The sequence below is a fragment of the Talpa occidentalis genome, unplaced genomic scaffold (genome assembly GCF_014898055.3).
Source record: "Talpa occidentalis isolate TD23 unplaced genomic scaffold, MPIMG_talOcc4v2.1 talOcc4.4, whole genome shotgun sequence".
Classification (NCBI taxonomy): Eukaryota; Metazoa; Chordata; class Mammalia; order Eulipotyphla; family Talpidae; genus Talpa; species Talpa occidentalis.
The window spans coordinates 7806566-7826938 of record NW_023604295.1 but is presented as its reverse complement, the minus strand read 5'-3'; the positions used below and the strand labels follow the sequence as shown (position 1 = coordinate 7826938).

At 53.4% G+C, this 20373-nt stretch overlaps 1 long non-coding RNA gene across 1 annotated transcript; it reads left to right on the top strand.

Moving 5' to 3' along the window:
• The first annotated feature begins 79 nt into the window (after positions 1-79).
• Positions 80-14875, top strand: LOC129146706 (uncharacterized). Its single transcript, XR_008553759.1, has 3 exons — positions 80-157; positions 2758-2876; positions 13663-14875. It is a non-coding gene; the product is annotated as an uncharacterized LOC129146706 (long non-coding RNA).
• Positions 14876-20373: the final 5498 nt, after the last annotated feature.

The following is a 20373-nucleotide window of genomic DNA, read 5'->3' as shown; positions in this document are numbered from 1 at the left end:
CATGCGCAGGGCGGGGCGGAGGCCAAGAGGAAGTGTAGCGAAGGGGCGGGGCCTGGGAGGCGGGGCGGTCGGCCGCATGTTAGTGCGCATGCTCGCCGTCGGCGCGACTGCGTTCGGTGGTCCCTGCGCCTGCGTCAGGCGTTCCGTGCCGGGAAAGGTGAGGCTGCTGGGCAGGTGGCGACCGTCTGCTCGTGAAGTGTGAGCAGCCCCGCCCCTGGAAGGGGTGACGGCTTTGAGGAAATTACAGACCCAACACTTTGTTAAAACCCCGTTTCCGGGCCTCCCTGGTGGCGCAGGCTGTTGAGCGCAGCGCTGTGAAGGTGTCCGCAGCCTCTGCAGCGCGGGTTCGATCCCCGGTCGGCCAGGGAGATACCCACATGGCGCGGCAGACCGCTCCTGGCTCGCCCGCTGCTCCCCTCAGCAGTGTATTTCAGTCAGTCTGCCTGTTCTGTTCCCCAGTCTGCCTCTGGTGAATCCTCTCACCCACCCACACATCTGGCCTGTACCCCAGTTCTTGCATAAATAAATAAATTAAAAAAAAAAAAACTTTTCCGAGGCCTCAACGGAGGTTCTGAAGCGAATAACAACCCCCTACCCCAAAGGCGTTGAGGTACACGCCTGCTTATGATGCCTTGTTCATCCTCGAGATGCTGGGCCCCTCACAGACTTTAGCGAGTCTGAGAATCACTTGGAAGCTGGTGACAACACCGATGATTGGGCCCCACCTTCACAGATCTGGCTCAGTGGGTGGAAGTGGGGCCAAGCGTTTGATTTCGAGTTCCACACTGCTCTGGTTTGTCTGCCTGTTACCCTCAAGGTGCAGAATGTAGGAGTTTGTGGGTGCTGCCTTGTTACTCTTTCCTTTTGTGTACTGCCATGGCCGGAACAGGAGCCGGGGAAGGGTCCCCGAACTCTCAGGATAGTGCAAGAAAAAGCCAGCCAAGAGGGGGTGGGCAACAGTTTGGAAAACTTGCAGTGTCGGGTCTGGGATCCATTCACCCCTTGCCTGAGTGAGCACCCCTCCTGGGTTTTTAGGACAATTTCCTCGGCTGCCCCATAAAGCTAGCCTGTCTTTAAAGAACCACAGATCAAAACTGGAGGGGTATGGATCAGCTATGCCAGGTCAACCTAACAGTGTATTCGGGAAGAAAGACCCAAAAGACTTGGCTCTTCCCTAATCACTCCCGGCTTTGGGCAGATAAACTGTTCACCTGAAATTTACATCCAATTTTAGTGACTCTGGACACTAGCCAACAACAAAGGCTAAGGAGTTAGAAGTCTTGGGTTAGCCTACACTTTGATGTGCTAGTAACGGTGTAGAAACTGGAAGAGCTCTTGCCCTTCCCTGGGTTTGTTTCTTCATGGATTAAGTAGGTCCATTATGTAATATGTGTGAAAATACTTCCGTGTACTGTGCCCTTGTTCATCGGCCTCCAACAAGAAGAACATGCTTCAAATAGTACAGGTTTTTATTTCTCCCACAGAGTTGCCTTCCCTCCCCTGGTTTCTTTCGTGACTTCCCTGAGCTGCTATTTTCAAGCCCACTATCAACGTGGGTTGATTCAACCCACATCTATTTTTTTAAGGGAAGAGTACCTTGAAATTCAAAGGGATTCTCTCTTTGCCTCAGACTTTGGGTGCCTATTGGAAACAATTAAATTCTTTGGTGGGATATCCCAAAAAAGAAGGAATACAGGCAGGGCTGCCTGACACTTTCGGCTGTTCCAGGTCTTACACTTTGATGGACGCCTGCCATTAATCGTCATCATCATCCAACTGAGTTGATACAAAGATAAATGTATAAATCTATATTAAGACATTTTCTTTGACTTGAAAGTTTTTGTCCTCTTGATTTTTAAAAGAAATTTTAATTTTTTTTTCATGAAGCCCTAAAAATACCAGGGGCTTCAGACCCTGTGTTTCCTGTGCCTAATAGAAAAATCATCTCTAATGCAAAGTGAACTCCTCTTAGTTACAAATATATTTGTATGATGAATGTAAAATATTTCGTTATCTACCAAGTCATATTTTGTGTGGGGACAAAACAAGATGACCTTGGGCTGTGTAGTGATAGTAGATTTGTGAGCAACCCTCCTCCCTAGTTATACAACCCCTGCTTATCTCTGCTGCTGCCACCACCACCAATTCCAGGAACAGTTCCCCAGAAGTATAACCCAATCAGGATGACACATCTTTCACATCACTGATACAAGATGGCATCTGCATCCTGGACTAGGATGTTGCACTGGAGACAGGGATCAACTTGGGCTAACAACTTGACCTAAGATCTCGAATTTGTTCAGTCAGGGTAAATATCAAGGTTCTCATTCAGTGTTTGAGGGAAGAGATGTTCTCTTTGTTCCCTTGAGATGAACAAGGAAGCACATACTTGGTTTGCTTCAGGCAGCCATCTTGTGTTAATGTGGGGAAGGGCAGAACTAAGAGAGAGAATCATGAAGAATTAGTATCCAAACTCTGGACTCTCACTTATGTGCGCCCACAAATTATGGTGGAAGCCAATTTGAACAGTTTGTTTTCACTAGCAATTAATAACATATGTAGCCATCTGTTACCATCAGTTAAAATTGAGGTTTTGATTGAGACTCCAAGATGAGGTAAAAATGGTAGAGTGTTCCATATCTACGGTTCCCCTGAATTCAACCAACCACAGACTGAAAATATGTACTATGTGTTAGACTCAAGATGGTTGCATCCGTAATGCACATACACAGACCTTTTCTTGTCATCATTTTACAGTCTGTTCACACAAGTCATGGTGGAGAGTGAATCAGAAGAGGCAAACAGAAAGAAGCTTACACAGAAGCAAGTGGAAGATTATCTTTGTCCAGAAGCAAGTGGAAGATTATCCTCAGCAAGTAAGTTTCAAGGGTATAGTAAGAAGCAAAATAGAGTTCCATTTTGATTCCATCCTGCAGTCCTTCTTGTTCAACATGCTTGTTACACAGACCATCTAATTCCACTTTTTTTCACCAGCTTGATTCAAAAGATTTGGTAAACAATAAATAAATGCTAGGCTAATATAATATCTACAAGGAACAATAGCAGAAAAAAGTGATGTAGTAAACTATAACAAGGGGAGAGATGGAACAGAAAAAAAGGGGAGAAGAAACTAATGAGACCTTGACTTATGCTGAAAGAAGTTACGGGTTTTTAAAGAAGCTCTGGCAATTGGGGGAAATCAGAAATAAATTGCTCTTGATTACCATCATGGACCAGATTTTAATAGCATGCACTTCCTTACCCTTACACATGAGAAAAACAATGAGGTGTGATTATAGGTTGCAAGAGTCAGTCAGCTGGCCCCGTTAGCATTTAAAAAGATGACTGCAGCTGCCTTTGAGACCATTTCATCCTACTCTTAACCGGTAGAGATATCTTCAAGCCAAATGGCACCCACAGCTGCCTTCCCCACAAGCTGGCACCATGAGAATGCCATGATGGGCACTCAGCCCCCAGGACCTTCTGACCCAATTACAGCCTTCCTTAGGGGGATAAGAGGCACTGTGGGTAAGTGTGGTTAGATATTTATATCTGTGTTCCAGAGGTGAAACAATAACGTCAGGAATATGCTTTACCTTCTTAAAAATCCTCAGAGGCAGGATGTTCTTTAAATAGTTCTGTTTCCCTCTCCTAGTTGATGTGTGGAATCACGATTTTCCGGTCTTTAACAGAGGTATTTAATTCTCATGCAAGTTAAAAAAGAATAAGGAGAAGAACATGTGATTTTCAGCAAAATCATAATATAGTTGAGCTGGGAAAGACTCATAATGATGCTTAACACACACAGCTCATTCTACAAATAGAAGAGCTGAGATCCAGTTGGTTCAGAAGTCACGGATCTAGCTCGTGGCAGAGATCAGTGGCTATCTGTGTTCTAGCTCCAGCCCAGCCCCTTGCCCTCTTCCTGGGGAAACTGCTCCGCTCCTCCCTGCCTCTCTCCAACAATGTGGCTGTGCTGGGGGTTTCCTATGTTGCAGGTCTTTGCCCCTCTCCTACCCCATCCTAAATATGGGCTGTACCCCAGCTCTGACAGACTGCCACCTTCTGATCCCAGGTGGCGGCTCCCCTGGGCAAGCAGGAGGCCCCACACAGGGTTGCAGGGGCGGGTTCACTCCTAGCTGAAGCTGGTGCCCTCTCCCTGGGCTTCTGGGTTCAGCATTCCTCCTCTTCAAGCCCTGTCTTCACTCTGTTGCGGTGGGCTCTGGGGTCTGCGCAGTGGCCCCGCCTGGTAGCTCCTCCAGCTGTTTTCGGTTGGGTCCATTCGCTGCTTGCATTTCAGGAATGATGGATATTCCCGGACCATTCTCACAGTGGGAAGTTAATTTGTATTTCCTTGAAAGGAGTGATGTTGAACGTTTTTGCATACGTCTACAGGCTAAGGAGGAGGGCTTCTTTGAGAAGTGACTATTGAGCTCCTTCGCCCACAGTTTATTTGGGTCATTTGTTTCTTTGCTCTTGGGTTGTGTAAGTGCCATGTAAATTTTGGAGATGAAGCCCTTGCCAGACACATGGTATCCAAATACATTTTCCCGTTTTGTTGCTTGCCTTTATGTTTTGTGATGGTTTCTTTTGAGGTACAAAAGATTTTTAAGTTTGTATTGATCTCACTTGATTATTACTTTTTTTAAAGATTTATTTATTTATTTATACAAGCACTGGGTACAGTCAAAAGCGTGGGAGGGTGAAGGAACTCACCAGAGCCAGAGCGGGGAACAGAACAGGCAGACTGACGAAATACACTGCTGAGGGGAGCGGTGGTCGCAGCAGGAGAGGTCTGCGCACCATGTGGGACCCTCGCCCAGCGGCCGGGGATGGAACCAGTGCTGCAGAGGCTGCGGGCAGCTTCGCAACCCAGTGCTCAACCGCTGCGCCATCGGGGAGGCCCTCACTTGATTATTTTTCCTTTTGTTTCCTTTGCTGAGCTGCTGCAGCTAGGTTCCCAAATATACCTTTGTAGTGATAACGAACGCTGGGCTCAGTTTCCTTCAGCCAATAAAAGGAAACAGTTTGAGAAGGAAAGTAGTTGATTTGTCTAAAAACGGAGGAGGGCAGCAGACTTGTGGCTGAAAGACTACCGTCCTGCTCTTTGGGGGAGGGTAGGGGTATGTATACAATGGGGTAAAAAAAAAAAGGGGGGTGGGTGAGTCTGTAAGGGGGAGATAAGGAAACGATGGCTTGTCCTCTTGATGCAGGCCTGGGGAGACCAGCATAGGTGAGCACCAGTCTACCATGTTAACCCCTTGGTGTTTAATTTCATATGTCTGCTTCTCTTCCAGCCTGGCAGAGGCTGCTGGGGTGAGGAGAATGAAATCTGGGGAGCAAAACCTTGGCACTAGTCCCACTCCCTGCTGCCAGGGACTCTGGCTGGCAGGTGCTAGCCCACCATCTAGACATTCTGCAGGGTTCCACCTTCTTCCCCCTTCCATGGACATTTCCTGGGAGAGCCCTGGTGTGGGAGCCAGAAGACCTGGGTGACTGGCTTTGACACTGTATCTGGAAGGGTTACCAGGTTCCACTGATGTGGGTTTGGAGAGTTCTTTGGTTCAGAGAGTGGGCTCCTTGGATTACATCTAAGAAAAGTTCCATCAGAGCTCTCCCTTCAGCAGCATCCAGTGACTGTCCCCAGAAGAGTTTCCCCACCAGGCAGAGATGTTTAGTTCTATCCAAAAGGGCAGGTTTATTTTAAAGAAAGAGAAGGGAAAGAAAGGCCGCTTGCAGAGACACAAGCAGGGAGAAAGAGCTGCCCCCGAAAGGGCCGTGTTTGTTAAAAGAGACGGCTGCCTAGGCCCAGGTGGGCCGCTGCTGCTTTGCAGAAGAAGGTGGGTGAAGAGAAACACCTGCATGGGCACAGGCAGGCAGGGGAGCTGCCTCTTGCCAGGGCGGATTGCATAGACAGTCTGCTTTGCTTTGGGATGGGCTCATTCCCAGTGGGATTGGCAACTGCTGTGAACTTAATTATTGCTGAGGTTGGCACTTAGGGATCTTTTCTACATTTGGTTTGAGTGGGTAGATTAGAAAGGACCAGTGTTTTTTTTTTTTTTTTTAATGTCCCCCAGCCCCCATACCCCCACCTCTGGATACTTTAAGGACTGTGTTAAACATTTCTACCCCCCCACCTCCAGTTTCTGGTCTTGTGATGCCTCCTTCCCATATTTTCTACTCTTAGCCTCCATCACCATTACTGATCTTCATTTTTTCAGCTGTGAAACCAGGGTTCTGGACTAGGTGACATGATTCTCAAGGACACCTGTGAGTCTGAACGTCTAATTCACTTGAGGATTTTCAAGTCTCTCTTTAGCTCACTTGCTTAGTGAAAAAGTGTGCCTCTCCACAGCCAGCAGGTGGCAGCAAAGCCCTGTTCTGAAGGGACTGTTGGCCTGGGTGGGCTCTGCTCTCCAGGCTCCAGAGCTCGGAGTCCAGGACTGGTGGCTGGGTGTCCCTGCTGATGAAAATGACAGCAGCAGCAGCAGCAGCGTTATTCTGGTTAGCTCAGCGGGCTCTCCCAAATTTGGTTCCTCAAAACATTACTCCGGTGATTTACTCAGTGCATAATGAAGAGGTTCCTGGGTCTATTAAGAATGAGAAATGGTAGCTTCCAGAATCTCTCTCCCGCTTTAAAAGTTAATTACATACTACCTCACAAGATCAGAGAAATCCTTGAAGTAAGGCGATGAGTTCTACTTCATTTAACCCGGAGATCCCCCAACTATGTCTTTTCTAAAAAAGAAAGTGTGGGGCTTCCTGGTGGCGCAAGGAACACTATGAAGCTATCGGCAGCCACAGCAGCATAAGTTCGATCCCCGGCCAGGGAACTGACCCACTCAGCACAACAGACCTCTCTTGTCTTGCCCGCTGCTCCCCTCAGCGGTGTATTTCAGCCAGTCTGCCTGTTCTGCTCCCCACTCTGTCTCTGGTGAATCCTCTCACCCCCCGCACCTCTGGCCTGTACCCCAGTTCCTATGTGCACAAACAAATAAAAGAAATCTTTTTTTAAAAATTGCAAAAGAAAACTATAGAATGGAACTGCAGATTTCTGTGCACTAAACTCCAAATCTCAGATTTCTTTTTTTGTTTTAAATATTTTATTTTTCGCGTAGAAGAACTGAGGTGCAAGCCAGAGGTGTGTTGCGGGGTTGGGGGTGGGAAGGTGGTGAGAGGATTCTCCAGAGACAGAGTTGGGAGCATAACTCGCAGCTCCACTGAAATACACTGCTGAGGTGTGCAGCGGGCGAGATGGGAGAGGTCTGCTTTGCCATGTGGGTCAGCTCCCTGGCCAGGGATCGATCCTGGGCCTTAGTAGTGGTGGTAGCTCTGAAACTCAGCCTCTAGGCCACCAGGGAGGTCCAAACCTCACAGATTTCTGATGAGAACCTAGGAACAGGCAAACTGCAAAATAAGATCTTATTCTCTCTTTTCTCCTGTCTTCCTCATGGTCCATGAATGAAGTACTTTTTTTATCTCAGAAAAGTGCTTTGTCTCAGTGAGGTCAAACAAAAACAATGACTTTAAAGAACAATCTGACCTTCCTCCCCCTGCCTTAAGATGTCCCTAGCCTTGGATCTTAGAGGTTCTGGTCATGGTTAAAATGAGACATTTAGTCTACCATGTAAGGATCTTAACTTTAATCTTGTGTTAAAAACCTCCTTCAGATGAAAGAACAATGTGTGTATCAAACCCTAACGTGAAATCCTAAGTTATTGAAAGAAATAGACTCTCTTTGTTTCAAAACGGGCAAGGTTCTGGAAAACTGCCCACCCACCCGCCATCTCTTGAGGAAGGCGATGGTTGCTAGAACCCCCAGGCATGAAATGAGTGGCTGAACCCTGCCAGAGGGGATAATGACAGCTGCACCTGTGACAACCCAGTCTGTAAAAAGTAAAACAGCAACAGCAACTGAAGCAACAGTATTGTGCTTGCCCCCAGTCAATGCTTCAAGAACATCTCAAGCCTCCTAGTGAAACAGAGTGTTTCCAGGTCAGCCAGCCCCGCTGGGGCGGTGGGTCTGCTCCCTGCCATGCTGGGCTGGGAGGCCTCTTCTCCCAGGTACGGGCAAGTTCTTTCCCTTACATCAGCAAATCATTCACACTGCCCTGAAGACCCACCCCAGCCCTGCCTCCCTCAGGAAGGCTCACCCTGACACCCCAGTGCTGGGAGAGATCTTTACCAAGTCTCTCCCCTGCACACTGTGCCGCACTTGATGATTTGTGTTGACTGCCCTTCACCCCACTTGTCTGTTCTGGTGCATAGTCTTTCTCAGCGAGCTCTGAGCCATGAGGACCAGGTACTAAACAAGCTGGTATCTCAGAAACTAGCACTGTGTCTGGAACAAAGTAAAATCTCAAAAATGTGCGATTGAACTGTTCTGATTGGGAACAACTGGTGATGCCAGGCCAGAGAGACCTCATATTCTAAGAATCTCTGTCCTTTTCTGCCACATTTCTCTTGATGTTTTGAACTAGTGACAGATACTTGTTCATTAAATCTATAGCTCACTAAGTTGACTGAACAATACTTGGACATGTGAAAGTTATCATGGGGTGAGGGGCTTGAACTAGTTACAGGAATCTTTATTCTTGATACAGAGTATGACTCAATTCACCCACTCACTACACTAATGCCCTTTGAACACCTGCCTTAGGCCAGATACTGTACTAAGAGCTGTGGAGATCAATTCTCAAGATACACAGAACCCCTCCAGGAACTTATAAAACCTAACTATATAATTATACTATTTAAACAAGATAGGCAAGTTGAAGGATGTAATTCCAATTTATTTTACATCAATGGACACTGTTAACTTCTCTTTCCTTATTGTCTTTACTCCTATTTGGGGGCTTCACTCTTGGCTACTTTTTGTTCCAGAACTGCTGCCAGCTCATGGTATTTTGCCTTTGTACAAATTAGAAAATGTTGCATCTTCTGGGCAGAGTAAGGAGGAAAAATTCTCCTTTGTCTTATTTTTAACTGTTTTCACTGGGTGGTCAGGGACATGATTGTGAACAGGGAGAATGAGGGGCACCCCACAACCCCAAACTTGTTTGCTCTAAATGGGTTCTGCTATCTGCCCCCTCAAGACCAAACATACTCTAGTGCTTAAGGCCTTCTATAGAAAAGCACTTTAATAGAATTCATGTGCAATAATTTGTGAGCAATCAGTAGAAGAGTAGAGAAGAATATAAAATAGTTTCCACGAAAGCAACCAAAGTTATCCATACCCTCGTGGGAAAATGCCCAGCCACACAAGGTTGGCGCAAAGCATGATAAGGAAGGCCTAAAATCTGACCACAAGTCTAAGGCGCCTCCTGGTGGGGACCCACGGGAATGGCAGAAGTAGCCAGGCAAGTCTGGAAGGACAAGAGCAAAATCAAAATCCAAGTCAAAGTAAAGGTTGCCATTGCCAGGCTCCCCATGGGCCTCTTTCCCAATCTATTTCCATGTCCCCCAAGTCCCTGGTGTGAGTCCAAGGCTGGGAAGGAAGAGCAGCTTCTTCACATGTCTCTCTGCGCCATGTACCTCCTCCAGTTCTTCCTCTTTTCTCCTTTCGGTGTAGATCACACTGTTATACTGTGAAGGAGTAGATTTAGGTGCTCTTTTTCAAATATAATTATCTTTCTCTTTTATATAATGAGTGCTTTTACCGACAAGCAGAACACAGTGTGGCAAACAAACTGAGCAATTGACAGAAGCCACATGTCATGGATTTTCCGTTTCTCTTTGTTTAAGAAAAATGTAGCAGTGAGACTGGAGATGTTGTCTAGAGCCAAGTGGAGCTTTGTGTTCATAAGAACTTCCAGAAGTTTCAGACAACAGTTGTTATTAAGAATCATCTCTATGGAGATCAGTAATCTCAACTTCGGAAGAATTTACATGTTGGGCAAATCACTTTCTTTAAGGTGGTATTAATAAGACTAGCACAGACTGGGTGTAGGGACTAAATAAGAAAAGATAACATATTTGACAGGGTATCCAAGATGTAGTTATTATTCAAGAAATCATTTGTAATGCTCACAGTAACTGAACCCAGCTGCTGTAACATATGAAACCTGCAATTCCAGATGCTTCATCCTCTAAAATCCACCCCTTCATTTCAGTGTCTTTCTGGCTGGGTGGCATCCATGTGGTCACGTGGGTACTATGGCTCTACATTGTGGTGATTTTGTCCTCCTCTGTCCATGGAGTCATCTGCATGCAGCCAAAGGATGGGGAAGTAGAAAACAGGATGAGGTGTGGGAGGTTTTATTAGCAGACTCCTCTTCCTGACCTGGTTCAGGTGGTTAGAACTCCATCAGGCACCACTGCCATGGAGACCAGTGATCTCATCGTGTGATCAGAAGAGGTGTAGCTGGAGAGCATCTGATCACTCTACTCCAGATTTATTCCTTTTCGCTCCTATTTTCCCTTGTAAAATCTCAGGGTGTTTTAATTTTTTTCATTTATTAGTACCACTGAGCTAACGCTGCTTATTTTTGAGGGTCTAAAGTAGTTAGACCCTTATTATGTTACACATAATATTTCTTACACATATTTCTTACACATAATATTTCTTACACATAATAATAATAATGTAATATTTCTTACACATAATAAAACTTTTTGTGGACTTGGTTCTAATGAACTTTGTATTAAAACCCTTGATAGAGTGAAATGTTGGCAAAGGTGTGGTGAAATTATGTACTCTCTTTCATTCCTGAGGAAAGAATAAATTTGTACCATCCTTCTGCAGAGAGCTGCGAATTTAGAATATTTACACTGCTTCATATAGTCGTTCTATTTTGGGGGGAAAGACCTAAGGAAATGCTGTGAAATATAGATAAAATCTTTACGTGTAAAAATGTTCACCAGCACTTTCTTTATAGTACCAAATAATTGGAAACAATCTGAATGAAAACCCCAGGGAATGGGGAAGGAAGTTACAGCAGATCCATAAATGAGACTCGGCACTTAGAGGGTGGGTGAAGGGCAGAGGAAAGACGGAGCGCACCACCTAGTGGCGAGGGCGGGTACTGTGGGCCCAGCGGAGAGGGTGGTGGCCCGGAGGAGGGGGTGAGGACGGGGCCGGGGCGAGGCGCGCGGTGCACGGCGAATCCCACACCCTCCAAGGTCACCCCGGGCGAGGGCCGTGATATTAGACTCATCCGTGGTCATTGCTGAATAATCCCGAGCAAATGTTTCAACCCAAGTAGACCCGTGCTGCCAGGTGAGTGGCTTCCTGGAATTTTCATGGACTCCATTTTTGGAGATCTGAGATAATTGCCCCCTTGCAGTTGGGGTTACCGAACTGTCAGGCTGCAACGGGACTGCGGGTGGGCGTGGCCACCAGAGCGCACGGGGCGGCCAGGCCACGCCCATCCGCTCCGGCCACGCCCACCCACCGCCGGCCGGTCCTGTAGCCGCGCATGCGCGAAGCCCAGCCCCCGCCGCGGCCCCGCGCAGGCCCCGCCCACAGAGTGGGCGCCTGGGTGCGGGCGGGGAAATGGCCGCTCCCGGAGCCCGCGGGGGAAAAGCGTCTTTTGTGCTCTGATGTGGGGCCCTCCTTGGGCCCAGAGCGAGGAGGAGGTGAGCCGAGGGCGTCCCCATGTGGGCGGCCGCTGCGGGCGGGAAACTCGGCGGCCTCGGGGCGCGTCGTTGGGCCTGTGGGGGGAAGGGCGGGGCCGGCGGGGCGCAGGGCCGGGGCCGCGGGGGGCGGGGCCGGGGCCGCGGGGGCGGGGCGCTCCTGGCACCGCCCCTCGCCCGCCTCCACGAGGCGCCCTCCGCGCGCTCCGCCCCGCCGCCTGGCGGTCCCCGCGGGGCGCGCCTCGGGGCGCGGGGCCAGCCCGTAGCGAGTTCCGGGCCGGCGCCCCCCCCCCGCCCGGGTCAGCCCCCCCGTTCTGTCCGGGGCGCCCGCCCCGAGGGGACGCCGGTCTCTGCCCCGCTGTCGCCCCGAGGCCCGGCGGCCCCACGTCGCGGGGTGCGGGGGCCGGGCCAGAGCCCGCCCCGCAGGAGGCCGCACCCCGCGCGGGCCCCTCCCCGCCGGAGCCGCGCGCGGACTCTCCTTTCACAGTCTGCCGGGCGCTCCCTGGGCCCAGCCCTCGCTTCATTCCCTCGTCCCCTCCGGCTTCAGGACTGTGTCCTGTCGGCAGTTGGAAGTCAGGGGGCGGGTGCCCGGCTTCTCCCCCGCCAGTGCGGGGCCCCTGGGGCTGGTGCCCGCACCCCGGGATCGAGCTGTGCGCCTGTGCGATGCCCGTGGGGTGCGATCGGGGCGGCGCTGAACCGGGGCTTTGCTTTGGAAGCCGCCCCTTCGGGAATATAATTATCCCAGCGCCGGTGTAAAACAGCTTTCCAGTCATTGGTTTTTATTTTTATTTTTTTAAAGATTCATTTTTAGGGCCTCCCCGGTGGCGCAGCGGTTGACTGCGCTGGGTTGCGAAGCTGCCCGCAGCCTCCGCAGCGCCGGTTCGATCCCCGGCTGCTCCCCGGCCACCGGAGGAGGGTCCCACATGGTGCGCGGACCTCTCCTGCCGCCAGGGGCTCCCCTCAGCAGTGTGCTTCGGTCCTTCTGCCTGCTCTGCTCCCCGCTCTGGCTCTGGTGAATTCTCTCACCCTCCCGCGCTTCTGACTGTACCCAGTGCTTGTATAAATAAATAAATAAATAAATCTTTAAAAAAAAAAAAAACAACTAAAGGTATAGTTAAAAAAAAAATTAAAAAAACATTCCCCAGAGCTCTCCTTTCCACAGTACCTGTAACCCTCCCAGGTGAGATTCTCCACCACACAGACACACTAGTCTTTTCAAAGAGCACACTTAATGGGGCCCCCCCGATGGCGCAGCGGGCTGAGCGCCATGCTGCGAAGCTGCCCGCAGCCTCGACGGCGCAGGTTCGATCCCTGGCCGGGAAAGACCTGGGGCCCATGGGCTCACTCTAATTTTCACCCTAGAAACATTCCTCAGGGCCTCCCCGGTGGTGCAGCGGTTGAGCGTCTGGGTTGCGAAGCTGTCCGCAGCCCCAGCAGCGCTGGCTCGACCACTGGCTGCCCCCCGGCCACCAGAGGAGGGCCCCACGTGGCACGCGCAGACCCCCCCTGCCGCCCACCGCTCCCCCCAGCAGTGCACCCCGGTCCCCCTGCCTGCCCCGCCCCCCACCCCGGTGAACTCTCACCCTCCGGTGCCTATGACTGTACCCAGTGCTTGCATAAATGAATCTTTTATTAAAAAAAACTACTGAAGGTATGGTTAAAAAAACATTCCCCAGAGCGCTCCTTTCCACAGTACCTGTAACCCTCCCAGGTGAGATTCTCCACCACACAGACACACTAGTCTTTTCAAAGAGCACGTTTAATGAGCCCCCGCCCCGGTGGCGCAGCAGGTTGAGCGCCGTGCTGTGAAGCCGCCCACAGCCTCGACGGTGCAGGTTCGATTCCCGGCCAGGGAGAGTCCCACATGGCATGCAGACTGCCCCTGTCGTGCCCACTGCTCCCGCGAGCAGTGCATCTCTATTGTGCTCTGCTCCCTGCTGCCCCTGGTGAATCCTCTCACCCTCCTGCACCCCAGCCCCTCTATAAAAATAAACCTTAAAAACTTTTTATTATGATACAACAGAAAGTGGGCACTTTCCCCGGGTCCCTGGTGAATACTTACTGTTTTGTTCTGTTGCTCTTTTCCAGTCTCAGCAGTTGCTTGTCCTCATGGAGCACTTCTCCAGTGCACCCAGTATTGTCTTCTGCACCCCGTCATGTTCGGCCACCCTTACACCGTCTGCTCGGGTGAACCCACTCACGCATGCGCGCACACACCCCCGGTGCCCACCAGCAGCACTTCCCAGCTCATTCTCCCAACTCCGCTTTCAAGGCCTCAGATGAGCCACAGCGGCCAGTGGCACACACACATCTGAGCATATTCCTTTACCCACACCCCATCCCTCAGGTCATCATCATCACGCACAGGCTACCTATCAGCTTCCCTTGGGATGTGAACGGTGCAGCCATGACCCGAAGCTTCAGCAGAAAGTAGCTGAAGCCAGCAATAGAACACAAGTAAGCCCAGGCGGCACCAACCTAGCGGCAAACAGCCAAGAAGGTGATTGGCGCCAGCAGGGGATCCATCAAGCTTGCACTGAGGGCCCTGCTCAATTGAGGGAACCGCCCTTCATTCACGGCAGCTGCCGCACACGCCAGGGCCCGGCAGCCTCCCTCCCTGGCCTTCTCTGGCTGTGGTTTCAGCCAGAATCCCCATACGCATCCACCCCCAGGATGCCCTTGCTGAGACTGGGATACACAGTACTCTTGGGGGTAACCGCCCACTCCCCAGGGGCACTCACTGCTGTCACTCTGACACTCAGCTCTCATGGCCACCAGTGAGATGGGCAGGCCCCGCACTAGGCCAGCCCTTCACTCAGGCACCCGGGTCAGGGACGTGGGGATAGAAGCTCCACATGTGGCCTCTCTTGGGGGACCCCCTCCAGGCTATGGGCTCCACCACAAGCCATGTTCCCCACCCACGCCAGGGCGGTTCCTCAGCATCTCCCCTCATTCAGAAGTGAACAGGGCATCACCACAGGGCACCAGCTTTTTGCCTCATGCTAGTTGGCTTTTGAGACCTCTCCCGCCTGGCTGCAGACCACCTCACACAAGGCGGCCCTAGGCCACCGAGGCCCATCAGTCTCCCCGTGATGTTCATTTTCTGGGGCGTACAAATGATCCCATCCATCCCCGGGGTACCACAGGCATAACATGACCTTCCCCAAGCCCCCAGCCTTCTGGCGGGATTGTTAGTCCCAGTCCATCGGTTTTTCCCCTTGCACCAGCACTGGGCGAGCTCCGGCTCCTCTTCCTTCCCGCGAGGCCCCCGCGCCAGCAGTAGTGGCTGGTCCTCGTGGCCGTCTCCACACGGTCTGGTCCTGTCCTGCCGCTCCCGGCCCTTGTCTGCCTCCTGTGCTGCTACGGCGCCTCCAGCATTGTCCTGGGCTCCATCTGCAGGGCTGAGGGAGCCCTCACCCCAGCCCTGCCCTGCGCGGGCGCCATGTCCGTCCAGGCCCTCCCCGCGTGCGCAGAGTCCTCTCCGTCTGCACCGGGGCCTCCGGAGGCGCCCGGACGGGAGGCCGGCCACCCTCAGCCCCTCCCGAGCTCTTTGGAGCGCTCCACACCCTGCATTGAATCCTGCCTGGCACGGGGCAGCCGGGTAACGGGGGCGTCCTGGACCCCCAGTGGCTTTTAATGTTTTTCTACACCACCTGGAGCGCGGCAGCCAGGTGCAGCGTAGGCTGGGGGGCTCCCAGCCCCGGGAGAATCTTACTCTGCCTCTCTGGCTGGAGCAGAGCGGGCAGGCCCCGGGGCCGGGGGCACCTGGGAGGCCAGGGGGACCCGGGAGGCCAGGGGGACCCCCCAGCACCGCCCCCCCCCACCCACCCCAGCCTCACTCGGTCTTTGCGCGCTCTCTGGGGTTCTGCTTCCTCTCCCGCAGCCGCTCCACCGCGCTGCCCTCTGCGGCCCCCACCCCGTGACGCCGCCCTTACCTGCTCGGCCTCCGGGCTCAGGTGCGCCCACTCCCGCGGGCCCGCGCCGCACCCAGGCGTCCGCACCACGCATGCGCGCCCGGAGCCCGCGCGCTCACGCCGCAGGTGAGAGCAGCAGCCGCCGCACCTTCCTTGCCCGCAGACGCCCGCAGCGACGCCGGGTGGGTGGGAGCTGCTCGGGGCTCGCGCCCCGTAAGGGATTTCAGTGTCTTGTCTGTTTTTCTGGAGAGACGTTTCAAAAGCTCCTGTACAGTGAGTTCGGATGCGCAGGAAGCTTCGTCACCAGGGCACACCCTCCTCGTCCTGTCCTCGGGTTGCTCCTGTACCGGCCTTCAGCTTAACATGAAACACTCCCTTGTGTCGCCGTCACGATATTCCATTTTGTATTTAACCAAAATATTCCAGGGATCCAGCACATCGCCCCCAAGAGTAAATCATCTTGGTTCCCATGTCATCATCCAACCCACAGGCCCACCGCAACCTTGTACACCTGCTCCAGCGGGGTGAGAAACCGTACTCCTTCCTCACCGACTCTTCTCACTTGAAGCTGGTTCTGAGACTCTTCCTCATTTTCACAGCCCTTATGGTTTAGTGGATGCACATGCCTGCAATGTGGGGGGTTTACTGTTTGACTCTTTCACTTAGGTTTTCTGTCCATGCAATATTTATTTGTTTGTTTTCTGCCACCTCCAGTGCCTGTTTTCCTGCATGGCTGCGGAACAGTCTGTTTCCTCAGACTTGCAGGTGGCTTCCCAGGTGGTGGCAAACCAAGAGAAACATGAAGTTAGCGTTTTTATGGTGGGTTACCACATAACCATGACAACAGGCCAGTATTTCAGCTTTAATCCCCCCTCCCCCACACACATCGGCCTGTTAACTCTGCTCGAAACAACACGCATTTTCAGTGTCAGGGCTTTTGCACTGATGGTCACACTGCTGGAAGTGCCCACTGTGTCACTTCATTCAGGTCCCCGTCAGATAATCCCTCCTCAGGGAGACCCCCCTAGATCACTAGGTAACAGCAACTCTGGAACCTCAACTCTTTTGCAGACCCTTTCTTCATCACACCTGTTAGTACCCGACGCTTCTCCCATTGGCCCTTTCTCTCTCCCCTCTCCCCCGTCCCCTTCTGCTGGCCAAACACAGCAGAAGCCTTACCTCCTAAAGACTCCCCCAGCACAGACTAGGAGCCCCTTAGGGTAGTGGCCACACCTTTACCTTATAGCTTCTGAAGTAAGGGCACCCCAGAAATAGTTAGCTGCTTATGAGGCTCCAAAGAGCTCAAGTCAGCCCCCGCTGGGCCTTCGGAGGATGCGCACAGGATAATCACCAGCGTCTGAGTGGTGGCTCTGGCACATCCCTGGGCCTCACAGATGGCTCGGCTGGTCCCTCCCCGGCCCCTCCGCCTTTAAAGTACCTCCGCTCCACACTTCATTCCTGCTCATCACTCCACCACTTCCTGTTTTTCTTCAAGGGTGATCTTTTGAGTTGACTGTGGTTAAAACATGGGCCATAAGAATAAGCTCCCATTTATGAGGTTAGCTCTCCTGCTCTTCACTTAAGAATCTCATCTCCCCGAGAAGTGCTCCCTGCGCTGTCGTGCGCCTGATCGTCTGCCGGCTTCGGTAAGCAGAGCTGGTTTGTGGGCTGGCACCAGAGTATGTGCCAGGCACGGACCCAGGGGCACCCCAGGGCCACCAAGCCTGCTCTCTCTAAAGGGGCCCAGCCATCTGTGCGCACAGAGATACAGTAGTAAAAGCACTTTAACAGAACGAGTGTGCATGGCGAAGAAAGGAGAGCAGTTCCCCATAAAACACCCCATTACCTATGCCCCTCTCGGGGGAGTGTCTAGCCAAACAGCCCAAAGCAGGGCTGCTAAGGCCCAAAAGCTTGCCACAGTCTAAGACACCTTTGATGGGGAGCCACAGGGAGGTGGGGCAGAAGGGGCCGGGAGAGTCTGGGCTGAAGGGAGCAAAATCAAAGTACAAATTGAGATCATGGCAGCCATCATCACCCTCCCTCCCTCCCTCCCCCACGTCTCTCTCAGATGTCTACATGTCTCTCCTCCAAGTCCCCCCAGCCTGTGGTGCACGATCAAAGCTGAGCAGCCTTCCTAGGCCCCCAGCCTCTCTCACACGCGCACTCCCGCCTCTCCCAGTTCACCCCGCTGCTTTTTCTCAAGGGTCAGTCCTTGGACGAGCTACTTTCTATGTAACCCCCACCAGGTGTTTATCAGGTGTCCCTGACAGGAGGGCGGTGCACCTCAAGCTTCCTGTCAGTCCTTGGCGCCACCTGCTGACGTCGCCTGGGTCCCTGACTGCCCCTGGGGGGCCGTCGGCCCAGCTTGTGTCCTCAGCTTCTGGCAGCCGCGGCGCTGGGAGAGGCCGGGGAGCGAGCAGTGCTGTGTCTCAGGCAGCGGGGGGCTTTCCCCAGCAGAGACGGGAAACCGAGGCTCACCAGCTGCAGGGAAAAGCCATGGCCCCTCCTCAGCCTGCCCGGCCCTAAAGCCCTTCTCCTCGGGCCGGGTCAACAGCCCCTCTCTCCTGGTGAAAGGCAGAGTGGAAGCCGACCTGGCTGAGCTCGCCTCCTGGGGTCGCGCTAGAGCAGCCCTCCCCTCCCCTCCCCTCCCCTCAGGGGCCTGTTGATGCCCGGTGCCCCTCACTGCGGGCGGTAATCACCTGTGGGCTCTGTAGGCGACAGTGTGGTGTCACCCCTCCAGGTTGCGAGTCCAGCCCGGGGTGAAGATGCAGGTGGTCTCAGACAGCTGGGCCCAGCAGGACCGGGTGATGTGAGCACAGGGCTGCGGGGCGAGGCTCCGGTGGGTGGACAGTGGCCTTATTTTTGCTGATTTCTCTCAGAGAACTCTGTACAGCAGTGAGCAGATTTTGTGTGCCTGTGGCTCTCCTGGGGGTCCCCTAACAACCGCTTTAGACCCAGTGGGATTCTCAGAAAGAGATCGGACCCCTGTGTTCCTCGCACATGGCGCAGCCGACCTCTCCTGTCTCCACCCTGCTCCCCTCAGCAGTGTATCTCAGTAGATCCGCCCTTTCTGCTCCCCACTGTCTCTGGTGAATCTTCTCACCGCCACCCCCACACCTCTGGCCTGCACCCGTTCTTGTATGCATATATAAATATTTAAAAATGAATAAATATATCATCTCAGGATGTATCACTAAATGTACAATTAAAACATGATTTTCATTTTCTCTTTTTAAAATTTAAATCATAATGTTTGTCATTCAACAGTATGTAGGCAAGGTTAATGCACATTAATTAGTGTATGTCTCTAGAGCCTAATTAGTTTCACTGTGTGATGTTACAACCGATGCAAAGTAATTATTTTCCCATTGTGCAGACACGTAAGGTGAGGGTGTATCTCCTTAATATTTTCCTCCTTCGGTGGAGTTACATTTCCCCTGGGATTTTATATTCGACTTTATCACTGAACACTGAACTGTAACATCATTTCCACATCATCAAAAACTATTCAAAATTATTGTGTCCAGTTGCTGCTTTTTACTGATGTAGAAGCTGTAATTTAATCATTCCCGGCTTTTCCTTTAGGTTGTCCAACCATATTTTACTATAAATGAAGGTCGGTGTCTGAAAGCATTCTCTCAGGTAGTGTCCCCAAAATATAATGACTTCCCGGTTCAAACAAAATAAAAATAGTTTAAATCCAAGGCTCTGTGCAGAGGGTGGTATGAATTTTTCCTTCTCAGGAATGATGGGGTGTCTCACCCCTACCCACGCGCTTCCCGACAAAACACTGTTTTCCCCCAGACTCTCGCCGGCGCCCCCCGCCCCCCGCCCGCAGGCGGCGCCCCGGCTCGGCCCTCGCGGCCCTCACGGCCGGGCTGCGGCTGCCCCTGCTCGCGCGGCGCCTCTCCCGCCCGCCCCCTGGCGCCCGCCCCCTGGCGCCCGCCCTTCCCGCGAGCCCGCGGCCGCGCCCCGCGCAGCCTTCCCCGGCGACCCGCCCCTCCCTGTTCTGCGCCTCGCCCCTTCCCCGCCCTCGCCCCGCGACGGGCCGTCCTCGGCTCCGAGCGCCCCTCCCGCCCGCCCCGCGTCAGCCCCCAGCCCGCCCGCGTCGTCCCGCGTCATCCCGCGTCATCCCGCCAGGCGGCGCGCGCCGTTCCCGCCTCCCGCCTGCGCCGCAGGCCCCGCTCCTTCCTAGCCCGTCGGGCTGAGCGCCGGGTGATGACGTCCATGGCTGCGGGGACCAGAAATGGCCGCGCAAGGGGAGGGGAAGGGGGCAAATAAAGGGAGGGAGGAAAACGGGGAGCGCCGCCTAGTGGGCCGAGGAGGCCGCGTGGGGACATGGCGGGCGGGGCGCGCGCACGGCAGTGGCGGGAGGAAGGAGCGGCCCGGGGGCGGGAAGGGACGGTGAGGCGGAGGGCGCCGCCTCGTGGCCCGGGGTGGCAACGTGGGAGAATGTCGTGACTGCGCGCGGGGGCGGGTGCGGGCGGGTATAGGCGGGTGCAGGCGGGTGCAGGCGGGTATAGGCGGGTATAGGCGGGTGTAGGCGGGTGTAGGCGGGTATAGGCGGGTATAGGCGGGTGCAGGCGGGGTGTAGGCGGGTGCAGGCGGGGTGCAGGCGGGGTGTAGGCGGGTGCAGGCGGGTGCAGGCGGGTATAGGCGGGTATAGGCGGGTGCAGGCGGGGTGTAGGCGGGTGCAGGCGGGGTGTAGGCGGGGTGCAGGCGGGTGCAGGCGGGTATAGGCGGGTGCAGGCGGGGTGCAGGCGGGGTGCAGGCGGGTGCAGGCGGGGTGTAGGCGGGTATAGGCGGGTATAGGCGGGTGTAGGCGGGTGCAGGCGGGGTGTAGGCGGGTATAGGCGGGTGCAGGCAGGGTGTAGGCGGGTATAGG